Consider the following 20900-nt stretch of genomic DNA (forward strand, 5'->3'; position numbering starts at 1 on the left):
CCCTAACTAACATCCTGATGCTGCCCCTAAGTGAGGCCCTGACACTCTTCTTAACTAAGGACTTGCCGCTGTCCCTACCTAAAACCCTGACATTGCCTGTAACTAATGACCTGACTCTTTCCCTAATTAACACCCTAGTTTTGGCCCTAACTAAAGCCCTGACACTGGTTCTAATTATGGCCATGATGCTGGCTCTAAGGCCCTGAAGATATCCCTAAGTAACAGCCTGAATTGTGTCTAACTAAGGCTCTCACGTTATCTCTAACTTAGGCCCTGACACTGTCCCTTATAGTCTAAGCTGTCATTAAATAATGCCCTGATCCTGTCCATAACTAAGGCTCTGCATATGTCCCTAAGTACATCTCTGATGATGTCCCTAACAGCCTGAACTGTCTCTTCAAGTTATCTCTGAGGATCTGCCATTGGCCCTTACTAAGGCCTCACCCCGGGGTTGTCCCAGGCTGCTGGGCAGTTTTCTCTTGTCCTCATCTCTAGCCAGCTGCCTGCCATTGGCCACTCTAAGATTCTGCGATGCAGTGGTCCCACGTGGGATGTGCCTGTGTAGGCTCACCTGCGGGAGGAGAGTCATGGCCACTCCGCCCTCCAGGGGACTGCGGCTCAGGGTAGGAATCTCTCAGCCAGCGTCTGGACACAGGGTTCTGTGTCCTTGTTTGTTGTAAACCCCTTGGAGTTACCTCTAACATTTTTTAAATGGATCTCCCCCTCAGCATATTTATGATTTAAATTATTTACCACATTAAAATTCAGGAATGACATTATTAGAATGAGCAGGAAGACACAGGATGCCCCCCCCCCAATGATCTACTACTTGGAGGATTTAAAATTCTAATGAGAAAACACTCACTCTCCTCATCCTCTTGGGCGTCAGCACAAGGCGGGAATCAGCGGCATTCTTTATTTATCCCTCTGATTTTCCAGAACCTTTCCTTCAAAGAGAAATCTCTGGGCTCTGTGGGAACTGTGAGTGGTGACCATCCGGTAAATCTGAGATTGAAAAGAAAGAGGAAAAGAGATAGAGGAGGAGATGAGAATTGGTGATGGGGAGAAGCAGGGGCATCCACATTCAATCTCAGGCTGAGAGTCTGGGTTAATCTCCAACGAACTTAAGGACCACCAGGAGCTGGTCCCACTGGCCTTGTCACCTGGTATGGGGATTGGGGACAGCCAAACCACCATGGCCACTTTCAGAGAAATAAAGAAGGTGGGAGGGCACCCCTGGGAGCCAGGTTGAAAATGGTCATGCTGTGAAATAATAAGATGCCCTTTTCAGAAAAGTGAAGACAGTTCTCTTGGTTCTCAAAGACTTGCAAATACTGTGTCCTTCTGGAGGCATGCTGAAGGCTTCAGCCTTTGAGGGCAGTAATGCGAGTGCATCTGGGCTCAAAACCATCCAGCACTCACTCCTTGAGGGTGCAGAGGATGACCAGTGTCCACCCCTCGGGTGCTGTGGGGCCTGAGATCCCCTGATCACCGAGGATGGGAGGGGCCGCACAGACACTCCACTGGACCACCGGGGGCTTGGCTGGTGGGCTACAGTCCTTTATCAGATACATGGTTTGCAAACATCTTGTGCCATTTTGGATGGTGGATTATCTTATTCCTTGCTCCTTCTATACACAACTGTTTTTCATTTTGAGGAAGTCCAATTCATCTATTTTGTCTTTTGTTGCTTGTGCTTTTGGTAGCAGATCTAAGAAATCATGACCAAATCCAAGGTCATGAAGATCTACTCTCATGTTTTCTTCTATGAGTTTTATAATTTTGGTTCTTGCATCTAGGCCTTTGGTCCATTTTGCGTTGATTTTTGTATACGGGGTGAGGGGAGGTAAGGGTCCAAGTTTATTCTTCTGCATGTGGGTATCCAGTCGTTCCAGAACCTGTACTAACTGTTTGGGAGAAAATACGTGCAAATGATGCGACCAACAAGGGCCTAATTCTAAAATATACAAACAGCTCATACAACTCAAAAAAGAAAAAAAATCAAAAAATAGGCAGAAGGTCTAAATAGACATTTCTGCAAAGACATAGAGATGGCCAATAGGCACATGAAAAGATGCTCCACATCGCTAATTATTAGAGAATGCAAATCAAAACTACAGTGAGTTATCACCTCATAGTGGTCAGAATGGCCATCATTAAAATGTCTAGAAATAAATGCTGGAGGGGGTGTGGAGAAAAGGGAACCCTCCTACGCTACTGGTGGGAATGTAAATTGATGCAGCCACTATGGAAAACAGTATGGAGGTTCCTCAAAAACTAAAAATAGAATTACCATATGAACCAGCAATTCCACTCCTGGGCACATTTCCAGACAAAACTATAATTTGAAAAGATACATGCACCCCAGCATTCACAGCAGCACTATTCACAATAGCCAAGACATAGAAGCAACATGAATGTCCCTCAACAGATGAATGGATATAGAAGATGTGATACATATATACAATGGAATATTACTCAGCCATAAAACAGAATGAAATAATGCCATCTGCAGCTACATGGATGGACCCAGAGATTATCATACAAAGTGAAGTAAGTCAGACAGAGAACGACAAATACCATATGATATCACTTATATGTGGATTATAAAATGAGACCCAAATGAACCTATCTACAGAACAAAAACAGACTCTCAAATATAGAAAACAGACTTGTGGTTGTCAAGGGGAAGACAGGGGAGAGGGATGGATTGGGAGTTTGGGATTAGTAGATGCAAATTATTATATATAGGATGGATAAACAAGGTCTTACTGTACAGCACAGGGAACTATATTCAATACCCTGTAATAAACCATAATGGAAAAGAATACGAAAAATATGTATATATGTATGTATGTATATATGAATCACTTTGCTGTACAGTAGAAATTAACACAACATTGTAGGTCAACTATACTTCAGTATCAATTAGTTTGAAGGCACTTTTATAAATTAGGCCTTATTTCTCTTGTCCTTTCATCCTGGGACAAATGTATAACAGAAACTAACCTGGATTACTCCGGGATGAACTCATATCACACAGAACTTTAATTGTTGAACAAACCATGAATACCAGTTACACCATGGGATGTCCTGATCCAATATGAAGTTTGTATACCTTGTATCAAGCCTGCAGATTCCACTAAATTTGGAAATTCAAACTGAAATGAAGCCACCTATCCCATGACTTCTCCACAACTAGTTATACAACATCAATTGGAAACCATATACAATCAAATGAATGCAGACAGACACAACTATAGCCTTCCTTTTTTTTCCTTTTAGATAAAGACGGTATTTAAGGTGATGTCTTGGGCCGTTTCAGGGTGTTACTCAATTTCCTGGGTATCTGCCATGCACACAGGAAGTACACATGTTAGTTAACTTGTTTGTGCAACTATATGAAGGTAGTTAATACCACAAAACTGTATACGTAAAGTGAATTAAATGCTAAAGTCATGTTTTGTATTTTTAATGACAAAGAAAAAAAAAGGGTAGCGCTGATATTTGTTACAAAAATGAACATTAAAAACATTCTTAGTGAAAAAGCCATACAGAAAAGGCCACCTAGATCCCATATTCATCTTGTCTGCTTCAAATCCATCAAGGTTGTCCAAATGAGGGGGAAACTCAGTAATGGTTCCAGAAGAGAAAACTGGATCAGGATGGAAAAAGACATTTTCATACAGTTGGGACAGCAGGTGAAAGTTGAAGTGGGGCTGAGTATTAAATTATAATGTGGACACCAGGATTTCCTCATTTAGGGGTTATGTGCTGGTTCCTTGGGCAAAACACACTGAGCATTTTGTGTGAAGTGGCAAATGTGAGTACTTTTTGCCATTATTGCAACTTTTCTGTACATTTTAAATTACTGGAAAGTAAATTACTTTTCTAGACAACCATGTCAGTATCATGCCAGAAAATCAGATAAGACAGACATCAAATTTTGTTATAGAGGCCAAGACTCACCCAGACCAAGTTCAACCAAAGTTGTGATACTTATTTCCCTTGTAGGAGTCCGCATGGTATTAAGAAGCACTGTGGGAAGAGTATATTAGTAGCTACCATGTCTTGGGTCCTGTGGATTACCTGGGGTGCAGTAGAAACTGAGATTTTAGTATTGCAATTTTTCACATTACTTCAAAAACTATGTTAAAAAATAAATTCAGTAAAGTTGCAAAATATGGAATCAATATACACAAATCAGTTTTGTTTCTATACACTAATAATGAACCACCAGCAAGAAAAATTAAGAAAACAATCCCATTTACAATTCCATCAAAAGGAACAAACTATTTAGCAATAAATTTAACCAAGGACATGAAAGACGTATACTCAGAAAACTATAAAGCATTGATAAAGAAACTGAAGACACAATAGAAAACAATATTCCATGCTCATGCATCAGAAAAATTACTACTATTAAAATGTTTATTCTACCCAAAGCCATCAACAAACAGTGCCAGGAAAACTAGACACCAGACTCCAAAGAACGACACTGGTCACCATCTACACTGCACATAAAACTAACTAAAAGCGCACAGTATTCCACATTAAACCCTTTCTCTCCTGAGGCCCCTGAAGATGCACCCCACCCACCCAGCAGTCAGGTGCACAGGAAGATTCTCCACACTTGCTCATTTTTTCCTCTTGTGGAGTCTCCTCACCAGTGGTTCCTGAGAAAACCCAGCTGCTGTCAGTGTGGACAATGCCTCATGGTCCAGAAACCTAAGCCCTGACAGGAGACAAAGCTCCTGTCTGCTTGTCACAGAGCAAAGTCTGTGGGCAGGGTGCACCTGTGCCCCCAGGGTCAGACAGGTGGGTTCGGCGCCCCCTGTGGGACGTCAGAGAAGTGCCGGGAGCACCGCACTCACAAACCCAGAGGCCTCATCCGGAAGGCAGTTCTGCTGTATATACTAAAGTTTGGAAATCCAAACTGAAATGGAGCCAAGTATCTCACTGTATCTTCTCAAAAGATGGTTAAGGAGCAATTAATTACAAACCATATGTAATGAAATGAATGTAGACACAAACTTTACAACTTAAACCAAAATTCACTCAAAATTGCCCATAGACAAATTTAAATTACCAAACTATAAAAATCCTAGAAAAAAAAAGATAATCTACATGATTTTGGGTCTGGTGACGTTATTCAGAAAACCGGAAGACAAACCACAAACTGCAAGAAACTATTTCCAAAACACATATCTGATAAAGGATTTGTACTCAAATTAGGCCAACAACGCCATTAAAATTTGGTAAAGATTGAAACACACACCTGGCCCAAGAAGATAAACAGGCAGTAAATAAGCATACAAGAATATACTCAAGATGCTGGTGGAATGCATGCACAACCAACTTCGGAAGACAGTTTGGCAGTTTTTTCCAAATCTGAAAAGTCTCACCTTAGGATCCAAGAAGTGTACCTCTTGTATTTAGACAACTGCTTTGAAAAACTGTGTTCAAACCAAAACTAGCATCAAGTAATGCACAGCAGCTCTATTCATAATGGCTAAAAACTTAAAGATATCAGGATGTCCTTCTGTAGATGAATTCATAAGCAAATTAGGGCACATACATGTCAAGGGGAGAAGAATACACCACCCCAAAATATGCCCATTTGACAAAAGGATTATTTTGCACTGATTAATTTAAGAAACAGCAGACTCAAGAGAATCTTTCAAAACCAAGTAGAAAATGCCCTATTAGGAGGTAAATTTATATTTATTAAGGATATCTCCATTTGTAAGGGTATGTCCCTCTCTGGACCAGGAATTGAATGATGACTAAGTATCAAGAAAAGCTTGTTGGGACTTCCCTGCTGGTCCAGTGGTTAACACTCCATGCTCCCAATGCAGGGGACCAGGGTTCAAGCCCTGGTCAGGGAACTAGATCCCGCATGCTGCAATTAAGAGCCCACATGCCGCAACTAAAGATTCCACAGGCCGCAACTGAGACCCGGTGCAGCCAAATAAATAAATGTTTTTTTAAAAAAAAAAAAAACCTTGTCAACGAAAAAGGCCTGGATGTAAATCTGTGTAACAACCATACCCTTGTTTACTGTGCTTTGCCTAATAACCTCCCTTAAATGGCTTCCTCCATTCCCTAATATCTTTCTTTTGTTCTCAGCAGAAGATAGCATTTAAGGTAACGGCTTGGGCCATTTCAGGGAGTGACTCAGTTTTCCTGGGTATCTTTCAAGTATACAGGAGGTATGCATGGTATATATTAAACTTCTGATTGTTTTCTCTAGTTTATCTCTTTTTCATTACAAGGGAGATCTCAATAAAGAACATAGAAGGGTAGAGGGAAAATTATTTTTCCTCTAATATACATGCAATGCAATAGTATTCAGAGATATAAAGGAATGGACCATCAACCCGTGCAAAAAAAAAAAAAGATACATCGAACACTTACATTGCTAAGTGAAAGAATCCAGTCTGAAGTGCTATACACTGTATGGCCTCATTTACATGACATTCTAGAAAAGGCAAAACTGACATGGTAAACAGCGTATGGAATATGTGGTTGAAATAGTCCACATGATACTTTAGTGGTGAATACCTGTCACTATGCATTTGTCTACACCCACAGATTTTTACAACCCAACAAGTAAATTACAATCTATTCAAACTTAGCTACTTAGGATATGGGAGTGTCAAAGACTGGAATACAGAATGTAGCAAAGAATCTAACTGATTCAGAAATGTATGAAAAAACTCACTGTTGGTAGTGGGACAAATGGGCTGACCTAAGTTAACTTTGGAAATATACAGAACCTGTAGGCCAAAGACAAAATGTGCCATACATACACAGTGGACTCTATGTTCTTTCCATGAGGGGTAGTAGCTAATAGTACTGAAACTACTATATCAGTAATTGAATGGAACAAGCACTGAATTTAATAAATGACAAATGGTGGAAGCCAGGTTTCCTACCACTGGAGTGGGATGTTACAGTCAAACAAAGGGAGAAGGTTACAATATCCATGTCATAACAGATCCGGTTGGAGATATCAGTATAAACTATCTTTAGCCTACACATAGTTCCACATGGAAATCTTTATAATTATGTGTATACGCATAGGCTGCGATACACACATACATTTCCATGCACTGTCAGCTGAGCATATTTAGCTCCCACGTGTAAGTTTTTAATACCATTCTCTAATAAAAGGAACAAGGGCTCTTTGAAGAAAGGGCTGATGCTAGGACTGAGACAGTAAATATATGAAGCAGGATAATCTTAAAATATCAGAAAGTAAAGAAGTACCAAAAATTTTAAAAACCCACAAAAGAAAAATTATGTAAAATGAAAACAGGAGCAAATGCAAAAATCTCTCAACAGCCAAAGCAAGAATTAACTAAGCAGTCTAATAATGTAGTGCTGGATTATAACCAAAAGTTTATAATAATTATTCACGTGTCCAAACTGGTAAAAATAAATTACATAGTTTTTGATGAATGGTGTTAAATAGAAATCTCCTATGCAGAAAGCTTCTAAACAATTTATATAGCCACTCAGCTGTCCATCAAGGATGTGAAGCTAACCCCTCTCTCCTCAAGTGTGTGTTCTGCATTATGACTTCCTCCTAAATAAGACACACAGGATGGACATGGGAAAATATTAACTTCACTGTGGGAACACTTGACAAACACTACTTCAGCTAGGTGACCAAAGTTGAGAATATAAGTGAGAAGTTCCCTTGAGAGCCTGTCCTCTTGATATACAGTGAAGAGGAAGCACTTCACCTCTGTGATCTGCTTTTTCAAAGCCAAGTCTAACCACGACAAAACCACCAAGCAAATCCCAGTGCCCGGCAGTCTATAAAATACCTGACCAGTCCTCCTCCACACTGTCAAGGTCATGGAAACAAGGAGAGTCTGAGCAACTGTCAAAGCCCAGAAGAGACTAAACAGACATGATGACCCCATGTCCTTTGAGATCCTGGAACAAGGAAAGGTATAACAAAGGGAACATGAATAGGGACTTCAGTTAATAATAGAGTATCAATATTTGTTCATTATTTGTCATGATTCTGTAGAAAATTAGACAGGAAAAATTAAACATCAAATAAGAGAAACCTACTGTAACAAACTGGAAATCCAGAAGAAACGGGTGATTTCTTTGTAAAAACACATTACCAAAATGAACACTAAATTAAGGAAAACACAAAAAGACCAATTAATCACTGAGGAACCTCTTCCCCATACTGGCTATCCTATCACTGTTCCAGGGTTTCCCTCTCCCGGGACAGGGAACAGGGACAGAGCTGTTTGGCAGCTCCACTAATATCTGGTCCCACCCAGAATCTTCATCTCCCCCAGCCATGCCTACCCAGTGAGGACACCTGAGGAAGGATCAGGGATTATTGATTCAGATGTATCAACTACAAATTTTTCTTTTCCCAGCGACTGGACACACTTACTGAAGTAAAATAAATTAGTATTTACTTACTGTCCTCCCAAGACTGCAAGAAGTTCTTTCACTTACTGACAAGTCAGGATCGTTGGTGGTGGTAAACTCAAGTCTCTTTCCTTGGGCATCAGGTCCTCACATCTCAGAGGCTGGCCCAAAACAGCCCATGTGCCCTCAGAAGACACACAGACCTCATTCCTACCCCTGAGAGGTGGGAGCCCTTGAGTTATGCCATCTCCCTGGCCATATTAATTGCCCATCCCTGAACAACAATACTGCTCCTTTTCCAGGTTCTTCTCTCTCCTTTACTAAGTGAAGAAACCAAATGCTAGGGTGGTAAGGAAACTCTTGTGCAATGAAGTAATGGGAAGCGCAAGAATTATTCCATGCCATGGAACCCATAATTGGCAGGCTTTCCAGAGGCCACATGGATGCATATGGCTCTCCAAGACAATGCAGCCTCAGTGTGAACCTCCCATTGGGAGGTCCAGGTGCTCCCATATCTTCGATTCTTAATGAATATGAATGTCAAAAGTTTCTAACGACTGAAAGGACAAAGGATTGCAGGGCCATGGTCTGCTGTAGGGTTGCTGTGTCAGGGACACACTCCAATGTTTAGAGGATTATTACTTCTCTTGGCAGCCTATGAGGCTGTGAGGGGGAGGCCTTTTTCTCAACCACATGGATGTTGGTAGTTGAAACTTCTCAAAGGAATGTCTACACTGCCCAGGTAGCTGTTGAATTGCCCAGCATCATGGTCAGCTCCGTAACTATACATGAGGGCCTGACAATGCCCAGGCTGGACTGAGCTAGAGGACCACAGATGCCTGCCTGGATAGTCAGAGGTCAAGGGCTGTCCTGCCTGAGGCTTGATCATCTATTCATGCCCACTCAGATGGGACAAAGGATGCCTCCAGTGCCAAGAGGGCCCCACCAGCCCTTAAGAAGGCAGCATCTGGGGGCTGGCAGGTCACTGCACCCAGTCCTGTATAAATCCACACATGTCCACTGAGTGCTCTCCTGTCTGGGCTGTGCTGGAATCTGGGGCTGCCCAGGCAGAGTAGGGCCAGCATCACCCTTCCCAGGTAGGAGGGCAGAAGGAAACCATGCATGACTTCTGACACCCTCTCCAATCCTTGACAGAGGTTGAGTTGGATAAGAAACTGTCCGAGACAAGAACAGACATTTCATTCTTCTTTCAGAGCCCAGGACTGAGGGAAGGGAGGCCAGAAAAACAGTTATTGATCTCAGCTCCCTGACTCTTGTTTGACCCTGGGCAAGTCCTATCCATTCTGGAGGCTTCAGAGAGAAAGAGAGGGGAGGGCAATGAGGGCCAATTGTGCTTAAACCTAACTCTAACCTTTACCCTAAGAACCCTAACCTCTAACCTTAACCCCCTAACAACCCTAGCCCCAGACCCCTAGACCCTCGCCCCTGACCCCTAAACTCTAATCCCCGGCCCTGACCCTTTAACCACAACCCTCTACCATGACTCTCCAACAATGACCCATAACCCTAAACCGTGACCCCTGAACCCTCACACTGACTCAATCCCAGGCCTAAAGCCTGGCCTAGTGGGTACCGAGGGATGACTGTATGAACTCTCAAATAAACCAAGGAATTAAATCTTCCTGACCATGAATTTAACAATGGTTTCTTAGATTTGACAGTAAAGCATAAGAAATGAAAGAAAAAAATAGATAAATTGGATTTCCTCAAAATTACAAACCTTTGTGCAACAAAAGAGGCTCTCCAGAAAGTAAAAAGACAGCACACAGAATGGAAGATAATATTGGCACATTATATATCTGATAAGACTCTTTACCGAGAATATACCCAGGACTTTTACAACTCATCAACAAAAAGACAAACAATACAATTTTTGAAACAGACAAATGACTTGCATTGACTGCTCTCCAGGCAAGACATACAAATGGTCAACAAGGACACGAAAAGATGTCAAACACCAGTAGTCATGATGAAAATGCAAATTAAAGCCACAGTGTGATGCCCCTTCACACACACTAGAATAAAAATAAATTTTTAAATAAATTTTTAAATATATAAATAAAAATAACAAATGTTGGCAACAATGTAGAGAAATTAGAACCCTTAAAAGTTACTTGTGGAGATGTACAATGGTGTAGTCTATGTGTACAAAACTTTAGCATTTACTCAAAAATATAATTACCATGTGGTTCAACAACTCCACTGCTAGATATATACCCAAAATATGGAAAACAGGTGTTCAAACAAAAACTTGTTCACCAATTATTCATAGCAGCACTGTTCACAATAGCCCAAGGTAGAAAAGATTTAAATGTCCATCAGCAGGTAAACGGATAAGCAAAATAAGGTAGATCCATAAGCTGCATTATTCTGTCATATAAAAGAATAAAGTAAAATTATACAGCCACTGTGGAATACTGTATGGTGGCTCCTCAAAAACATGGAAAATGTATGATCCCTTGATTCCGCTCCAGGGTGTACACCCAAAATATTAGAAAGGACTGGAACAGATATCTGTACCCCATATTCATAGCAACATTATTCACAATTTCCAGCCAAAAGGTGGAAGCAACACAACACATCCTTCAACAGATGAATGGATAAGTACAGTGTAGTATATACACAATGGAATATGATTCAACCTTTAAAACTAAGGTAATTCTCACACATGCTACAATGTGGATGAACCTTGAAGTCATTATGCTAAGTGAAACAAGCCAGACACAAAAAGGACAAACGTTCTATGATTCCACGAGTATGAGGTATCCAGATAAGTCAAATTCAAAGACAAAGTAGAATAAGGTTGCCAGGGGTTGAAGTGAGTTAGTGTTTAATGCCTACGGTTTCACATGGGGAAAATATCTGGAGATGGATGGTGAGGATATTTTTACAACAATGTGAATGTAGTTAATGCCATAGAACTGTATACTTAAAAATGGTTTAAATGGGGCTTCCCTCGCTGCACAGTGGTTAAGAATCCGCCTGCCAATGCAGGGGACATGGGTGCAAGCGCTGGTCCTGGAAGATCCTGCATGCCGTGGAGCAACTAAGCCCATGTGCCACAGCTACTGAGCCTGTGTTCTAGAGCCTGCGAGCCACAACTACTGAAGCCCGTGTGCCTAGAGCCCGTGCTCCGCAACAAGAGAAGCCACTGCAATGAGAAGCCTGCACAAAGCAATGAAGAGTAGCCCCCGCTCGCCGCAACTAGAGAAAGCCTGCACACAGCAACAAAGACACGACACAGCCAAAAATAAATAAATAAAATAAAATTTTTTAAAAAGCTTTAAAAAAAATGGTTTAAATGGTAAATGTTATGTGTTTTTAATCACGATGGAAAAAATGAATGAAATAATGATCAATGTTACAATGTGGATAAACACTGAAAACATCCTAAGTGAAAGAAGCCATACAGAAAAACCACCCAGATCATGCTCATCTTGTACACTTTAAATCCAGCAAGGTTTTTAAAGTGAGGAAAAGCCCCAGTGATGGTTCCAAGAAAAGAAAACTGGATTCGAATGGAAAATACATTTCCACAAAGCTGGGGCAGCTGGTGAAAGTTGAAGCAGGTCTGGGGATAGTATTATAATGTGGAAACCATAATTATTCCTCATTTTGGGGTTATGTGCTGGTTCCCTGGGAGAGTGGCCCTCCCACTCTCACAGGGTAAAACAAACTGGAGTATTTTGTGAATGTGGAAAACTTGATACTGCTATTTGAAGTTTTTTATACACTTGAAATTTACTAGAAAATAAAGTGCTTATCAAAACAACCATGTCGTACCACGCCAGAAATACAGACATCAAACTTTGTTATAGAGGCCAAGCTCTACCCAGATCCAGCTCACCCACAGTGGTGATGCCAATCACCCTTGTAGGAGTCCACATACTACAAGAGGCACCATTGGAAGATTACATTGGGAGCCACTATGTCTTGGGAGCTGTGGATGACCTAGATGTAGTTGAAACAGTGGGATTTCTGAATTCTAGTTTTCCACATTCAACCACCAAAAAACTGTTGCAACTAAAAAATGAATTCAGTAAAGCTGCAGGATACAAAAAAAAGAAAAATCAATGCACAAAAATCATTTGTGATTCTATACACTGATAATGAACCATCAGAAAAAGAATTTTTTTTAAAAATCCCACTTACAATTGCATCCAAAAAGATAACTAGGAGTAAATTTAACCAAGGATGTGAAGGACCTGCACACTGAAAACTGGAAGACACTGATAAAGGAAACTGAACAGACAAAAATAAATGGAAAGATACCCCGTGCTCATGGGTAAAAAGAATATTGTGAAAATATGCATTCTAAGGTGGGACTTTCCTGGCCGTCCAGGGGTTGGGACTCTGCGCTCCCACTGCAGGGGGCGTTGGTTCGATCCCTGGCTGGGGAACTAAGATCCCGCATCCTGCATGCCACATGGTGTGGCCCAAATTTTTTTTTTAATTTTAAAAAATATGCGTTCTAGCCAAATTAATGTACACATTCAACACAATCCCTACCAAAAGTCCAACGACATTTTCCATAGAAACAGAGCAAACAATCTTAAGATGTGTGTGGAACCACAAAGGACCCAGAAGAGCCAAAGCCACCCTGAGGAAGGAGAATGGGCTGGAGGCATCTCGCTCCCTGACTTCACACTTCATTACGAAGCTACAGTCCCAAAAAAGTGTGGAATTGGCACAAAAACAGGCGCACAGACCAGAGGAACAGAGCAGAGAGCCCAGGAATCAACCTACAGGTATGTGATCAGTTATTTCACAAGCAAGGAGCCAAGAACATACACCAGGGAAAGGACAGTCCCCTCAATAAATGGTGCTGGGAAAACCAGATGCTACACGCCAAAGAACAACACTGCACTCTGTCTACACCACACACAAAAGCGGCCAAAAACCCAGTTTTCCACATCAAGCCCTTCCTCTCCTGGGTCCTCTGAAGACAGACACCCTCAGCGGTCAGCCACGCACAGGAACCTTCTCCCCACATTTCCTCACCTTTTCCCTCAGTGGTGTCACCTCCCGGCAGGTCCTGAGGAGACCAGGCTCCTCTCAGCATGAACTGGACCCCACAGTGTGCCAAAGCTGAAGCCTCAGGGGGTCCTGGGGAGACTCGGCTTCTGTTAGTGTGGACTCGACCCCAGCTTGTCCTGCAGCCCGGCCGTCAGCGTGGACACAACCCACGTGTCCCAGAAGCCAAAGCCCCAGTGGGTCCTGAGGAGACAGGGCTCCTCTCAGCATGAACGTGAACAGCATGATCTGAACAGACATCCTGCCAAAAAAAGATATACAGATGGTAAAAATCATACAGAAACAAGCTCAACATCATATACCATTAGGGAATTACAAATTAAAATCATGAGATATCACAGCATACCTATTAGCACTGCAAAACTCCAAAAATATGAAAATACCAATTGCTAGAGGGTGAGGAACAAAAGGAGCTCTCCCTCGTAGCTGGGGGGATGCATATGCAGCCACTTTGTAAGACAATTTGGCAGTTTTTTCCAAAGATAACAAGTCTCATGTTGGGATCCAACAATCATGCTTCCAGTATTCAGGCAACTGGTTTGAAAATCTATGTCCAAATGCAAACAAGGATGCAATTATGCACAGCAGCACTTTCATAATGGCTAAAAACTTGAAGAAATCAGGATATCCTTCAAAAGATGAATGCATAAGCAAATTGGGGTAGATCCATGTCAAGGTGAGTAGAATATGCCACCCCAAAATATGTCTCTCTGGCATAAGGATTATTGGTCTGCTTTAAAAAAAAAGGGGGGGGGGCTTCCCTGGTGGCTCAGTGGTTAAGAGTCTGCCTGCCAATGCAGGGGACACGGGTTCGAGCCCTGGTCCGGGAAGATCCCACATGCCACAGAGCAACAAAGCCCATGCTCCACAACTACTGAGCCTGCGCTCTAGAGCCCACGAGCCACAACTACTGACCCCGTGTGCCACAACTACTGAAGCCTGCACACCTAGAACCTGTGCTCCCCGTCAAGAAAAGCCACAATGAGAAGCCCACGCACTGCAAAGAAAAGTAGCCCCTGCTCGCCACAACCAGAGAAAAGCCTGCACGCAACAACGAAGACCCAATGCAGCCAAAAATAAAATAATATATTCAAAAAAAAATGTCAGAAAACTGAGATTGCTGTTTTATGAAAGACATTTACAATACAGAAGTCGCCATTTATAAGGGTATGTCCCTCTTTGCACCAAAAATAGAAGGATAATTAAATCTTAAGTAACTCTTTTCAATGGAGAAGTCCTGACTTAAATGTGCAAACAATCATACCCTTGTTTACTGTGCTTTGCATGATAACCTGCCATAAGTGGTCTTCCCCCCTTCCCCAGCATCTTTCTTCTGTTTTTAGCTGAAGAGCTATTTAAGGGGATGGTTTTGGTCATTTCAGGGAGTGACTCAGTTTTCCTTGCTATCCCCCCTGCATTCAGAAGGTAGACATGTAATTAAACTTCTGCTTTTCTCCTGGTAATCTGTCTTTTATTACAGGGGCAGGGTGGCCTCAACCAAGAACCTGCAAAAGTAGAGGGAAAATTGTTTTTCCGCCCATTCACGTGCAGTGGAATGCTACTCAGCGGAAAGGAATGCAGCATCAGCCTATGGAAGGACATGGATAAATCCTCAGTGTACACTGCTAAGTGACAGCATCCAGGCTGAGGAGGCTGCACACAGTATGACCCCATTGGTGACATTCTGGGAAAGGCAAAGCTACATAGATGATAAGCAGATCATGGGGTGGGGGGTTTGAAGTGTTCCATGTGACACTCTACAATGGATACCCGTCACTATGCATTTGTCTAAACCCACAGATGTGTATAGCCCAAGGGGTCAATCATAATCTATTCAAATTTAGTTATTTAGAATGTAGGCATGTGTCAGGATGGAATACATAATGTGACAGAGTCTAACTGTGTTAGAAATATATGGAAACAACTCACTGTAGGGCATGGGATAAAAGGTGCTGACCTAAGTTACCTTTGGAAATGAATGGAATCTGTAGACTAAAGGCAAAATGGACCGTATATAAAGAGTGGGCTTTATTTTACGAAGTTCTTTCCAGGGTGTAGTAGCTAACAACTCTGAAACCTCTGCACATGTAACCTGGAAAGGAGCAATGCATACATAAATGGCAGATGGTGGGAGCCAGGCTCCTTGCTGTGGGAGTGGGAAGTTACAGATAAGCAAGGGGAGAGCCTCTGCCCTCGTAAACCTGGATCTGGGCTTCCTGGGAGGACGCTGACTGGCCGGGGGAAACACACAGATCTTCACGCTGGGAAGACTCTGCAGACACAGGAACTTCACACCCCATCTTTCCACCCATACCTGCTGGAAACACTCAGCCCTCCATCATCAGTCAATTGCAGCGTTTAAGACGTTCTCACCCCCAGGCAGATAAAGGAACATGAGGGTCTTGCTTACCCCGAAGCTGTCCCAGAATCCAGGTCCTGGGGGTGGAGCCAGGATGGGGGTGCCTGGGCTCCTGACCAGCAGGTGAGAGGAAGGAGGAAGACCAGTCCTGAGGACAGAGGTTCCCTCAAGTCTGTGAGCCCAGGAGCCCCGATGGGATTCATTCCCCGTGCGGACATGGGCAGGGCCTGCAGTGGTTCTGTGTTCCCCCTGGGCCCCTTTGATGAAGCCATGGCAACACTGGGCCCAGACGTCTCCTGGCAGTGTCTCAAACTCTGACACAGCGGTTTTACAAAGGAACAAGAGAATGGAGCTGAGCCCCTGACGGCCACTCCTTTCTGGCTCTGAGTTGCTTCCAACAGGACTGCAGTCACCTGCACATAGTCTGCTGTGACCTACCTGCCCCCATTGGCCTTTCCTCTCCCTCCCTGCGATGAGTCCCGTGACATTTCCAGCCTGGACCCCTCTCCCAGGCCAGACGCCTCTGTCCAGTCACTGCACCCCCATCTCACCTTGGGGGCTAACAGGGCCCTCAGGGGACCGGGATCCTGCAGGTCTCCACACCCAGGAGCAGCCCCACCTTCCCAGGTTGCTGAGCCCAGGCACCGGGTGTAACCGAGCAGGACCCTACGGGGCCTTCCCAGGACAGACCCCTCCCCCACATCCTCTGCTGGAGCTCCTCTCTGAAGTACCTGGACAACAGTATCTGATGCACGCTTCCTGAGTTGTTTTACAGATGCTGAAACCACCACCAAACGGAAGAAATTAACTACCTGATGATCTTGAACAGGTAGCCCCGGAACTTCTGGTGCCTAAGAATTTAGAATGTTAACCGCCTGTTACCTCACCATCAACCAGAGAATTGTGCACCAGCTGATCACATACCCTGCGAACCCCCTCCTTCACTTGGCCTTTAAAATTGCTGTGCTGAAATACTTCAGGGAGTTCGGGGATTTAGAGCACAAGCCACCTGTTCTCCTTGTATTGGCACTTTTACAATTAAAGCTGCACTTCCCTTCACCACACCCGCTGTCAGTAGACTGGCTTTACTGCACTCGGGCAAGCGGACCCAAGTTTGGTTCGGTAGCACTGGGGTCTCCCAGGCTCCCACTCTCCTCGTGCCCCACTGACTGTCATCTGCTCCTCCAGAGTCTTGTTGCAGCAAAAATAGAAATGAAGTTTTCCCTCCCCTGAGAACAAGGAAAACAAAGGGAACAGCGAACAGGCTAGAGAAGAAACATAATCTGGCCTGAAAGAGTTAATCACTCCTTGTTTTACTTTGTCACTCATTTGTAGTAACTAGATGTGTACTTTACAAAGCTAACCTCACTCCCTGACGCTATGTCATTTACATTCGGCACCCATCACCCCTAACTCTGTGTGAGTTACATCCCCTGCCTCTCACTCCCTAACCTTATTATGTCCAGCACTTACATTCTATACGCCCCTCATAACAAGTCACCCCCTATAGTTTTTGCATTTCAGAAACAAGGTCACCGGTTGATAAACCAGAGGCAAACGGACGCAATTACCAGACTGCCGGACCCCAATTACCGGGCAGCCTGATGCCAGCTATGACTGTTTTGAAATAATGCAAAGGAAAGGAGGAATGCAAGACCTTCACTACTTTGATCCTCATCCCATACCCCGGACTGCGAGAGCCCCACGTATAAAATCTTCCCTGATTCTCAAGGAGGGCGGGCCCAGTTCTTGAGGCGCTAGCCGGCTGTGTCTTCCCTGTTGTCTGGCAGAAGAATAAAGCCATCTCTCTCTTCCTCCAAAATCCCTGTCTCCGTATTTCTGTTTGGCCTCGGTGCACAGGGAAGCCGAGATTTCAACAACAGTCTGTGGCCAGTTCCCACACTAATTCACCTCTACACCCACAGCCCTGGCCCAAGCCCGATCTTGTGCCTGGTTCCTCCATCAGGCCCTGGCAAAACTCCCTGCCCGCACGGTGCACCTCACATCCCACCCCAACGTGGTCTTTCTGAAGCATAAACGAGACTGTGACTCTCCCCCACCTGTAATCCCCCAAAAGTTTCCCCACTTCCGCTAGGGTATCTGCTGGGAGAGACATCTGCCAAGGCCCTGAGAGTCCCCGGCATCCCCACGAGGCTGCTGGCTCCTGGGTTCCCTGACAATGAGCACCTCAGCAGGCCAGGCGACACGGCAGGAAACCCCAGAACCGCTCACCTCAGGAGGGGACTGGCACTGCCACTGCCTGATCAGAGAGAGCAGAGATAGGGCTCCCCAGCTGGGACACAGACTCTGCACGAGTGGCCTCTCCCTGAGCCACTACATCACCTCGTGTGACTTGAGGGAAGGAAGGACCGAGGCACACTTGGCTCCTAAGGAGGATGAGATAGGCTCAGCCATGTCCCCCCAAATTCACATGCTGAATCCCTAACCCCCAGGACCCCAGGATGTGGCTGTATTTGGAGATGGGATTTTTAAAGAGGTGATCAAGGTAAAAATGAGGTCACTAGGGTGGATCCTAATCCAATAGGATTGGTGTCCTACAAGAAGAGATTAGGACACAGAGAGGCACAGGGGGAGACCACGTGACGACCTGGGGAGAAGATGGCTGTCTAAGCACCAAGTAGAGAGGCCTCAGGAGAAGCCAGCCTGCACACACCTTGATCTCAGGCAGCATCCAGGACTGGGAGATAGGTCTGTTATTCAAGCTGCCCAGTCTGTGGTATTTGTTACGGCGGTCCTGAGCAGACTCACACGCTGGGTAACTCAGGGCTCAGACTGGACAGAGCCCACGCTCCATCCCCCTGTACGGGAGTTACAGGATCCTCAGGAACTGAGGAGGGGGTCCCTGAGGAGAGGCACAAGATAGAAGATGCTAGGCATTAACATGACTGCATTCATGTTAAACGTGCCTGAAGTCCATTCACACGAGATGGTTTTGTCCTGTATGTACATTGGCACCTTCGGTCTGAACTGCAGATCTTTAGCTTCACCACCTCCACTGAGAGCATTAGCTTCACCTGCTGTGGACCGTCTCCTATAGGATTTCCAGAACCACAAAGCATCGAAGCTTCACAGGATCCAGAGTCTGTGCGCTAGCATCCGGGCGACCCTCACAGCAGGGCCGTGCAGCTGCCCATCAGAACCCATTTCCCTTTTTCCTGTTCACAGCTACCCTGCACCTCCCAGCCCTCCCACCCCTTACAGCTAGGGCGTAGTGTCTCGTGTTACCAAGGGGAAGGGGTGGAGGTGGTGAGGGCCTTGGCCAGCCTGCATCCTAGGACGGAGGGCATGATGCCCACCTGGTCACCCCACCCTGCTGGTTGGAGCCCTCACCTGGAAGCAGGGAGGAGAAACAAGGGGGACAGAGCCTGGGACCTGACACCCACCTGCCCTGGACTCTCACAAGAAGGGGACAGAGACAGCTTGAGCTTCAGCCCAGTTTTGGGAGACACTTTGTTCCAGCAACAAACTTCTGCCTTAAAAGCCAAGGTGCTTTACAAACCCCTCCCCAGCTGTCACAGAAAGTCAGGCTTAATCTCATCGCACTTTTCTCAAACCCCAGCTCACGGTGAGACCACCTCTCAGGTGATGGTGCTTCAGAGCAGCCCCTTTAAAAGATCCCTGGAGTTCAGCTCTCCCAGCCCTGCCGTCAGTTTAAGGGAGAAGTTTCCTTGACAACCTTGACAAACCTGCTCAGTTTCCTTGACAACCAAGCTTCACAATCTCCCAAACTCTTCTCCTTCAAACATCCCTATTCTAGGCTTGATGAGCCTAAAGTGACAGTGCTGTCATCATGTGCCAGAGAGTGACTCCTCCAAGCCCGTAGTTCCTGGTTACATGATGCTATTGATGATGAAATCCCAGAAGAGCCAGCTTTGCAAGGTAACCACTTCTGGACTCGGCACTGGGTCCCTTTCCACGGACAGAGTGGAGTGGCTGTTTCCACGGGGCCCGTGGTGGAAGAGCTCACCTAATGCTGCCAGGACTTCATCCCTTCCAGGTGATTCCAGGGTCCTCATTCTCCCCAGACCCCCACCCACATGGCTGCTGTCTGTGCCAGTCTATACGGGACCTTGGTAATCTCCTAAAATGAGGGTTATTTTATACACAGGTAATGGGTTGAATGCTGACCCCAAAAGATGTGCCCCCCCAGAACACATGAACAGGACCATATCTGGGAAAAGGGTCTTTGTATATGCAGTTAAGGATCTCAAGGTGAGGTCATCTTGGGTTAGGGTGGCCCTCAATCCAACTGAGAGAGTCCTTACGAGAAACAAAAGAGGAGAAACACAGACTTAGAGAAGCCACGTGAAGACAGAGGCAGAGACTGGAGGGATGCAGCCGCAAGCCTGGGGACGCCTGGAGCCCCCAGAAGCTGGAAAAGGCAGGAAGAACCCTATCATGGAGGCTTTGGAGAGACTTCCGTCCTGCAACACCCTGATCTCAGATGTCTGGTCTCCAGGACTGCGGGAGGATGAATTCCTGTTGTTTTAAACCACCCATCTTGTGGTCATTTGTTACAGAAGCCACAGAACGATCACACAGACGCTGCTCTGTAGGATCCTGGAAGTGCGGGTCTCATTAAAGGCCAACAGAGGTTGGACTGTAGAGTCCTTAGAGTCAGCATCGGGCCCCAGAGATCCTAAAGCAGTGGCTGGACACCAGAACGTTGAGGGGTCAGTCAGAAGCCCAACCCTAAGGGTGCTGGCTGCACACGGCCTCCCCAGGTTTTTACGCCTGTACATGCGTAAAATAAGTATTTCCATCCTGATTCAGGACTTCTGATATCACCGTTCACGTTGCTAATTAAGAACCCACTAGTTACACAGATGAAAACCCTATCAGGACACTTGCTCCAGTGGTAAACAATTCTGAAGTTGGTCACAGGTGGGGAACCGTCTCCCATGCAGCCAGCAGCCCCCACACCAGGAGCGTCCTCATTGCAAAGCTGGGGGACCGTGAGGAGGCGTCTCTGAGTAAACGTGAGCTGAGCCCCAGGCCAGCTGCTGCTGAACTTTTCCCACCCTTCCCAGGTGAAACACCTGAATGTATGCAAGGACTT

This window comes from Eubalaena glacialis, chromosome 13 (genome assembly GCF_028564815.1).
Source record: "Eubalaena glacialis isolate mEubGla1 chromosome 13, mEubGla1.1.hap2.+ XY, whole genome shotgun sequence".
NCBI lineage: Eukaryota > Metazoa > Chordata > Mammalia > Artiodactyla > Balaenidae > Eubalaena > Eubalaena glacialis.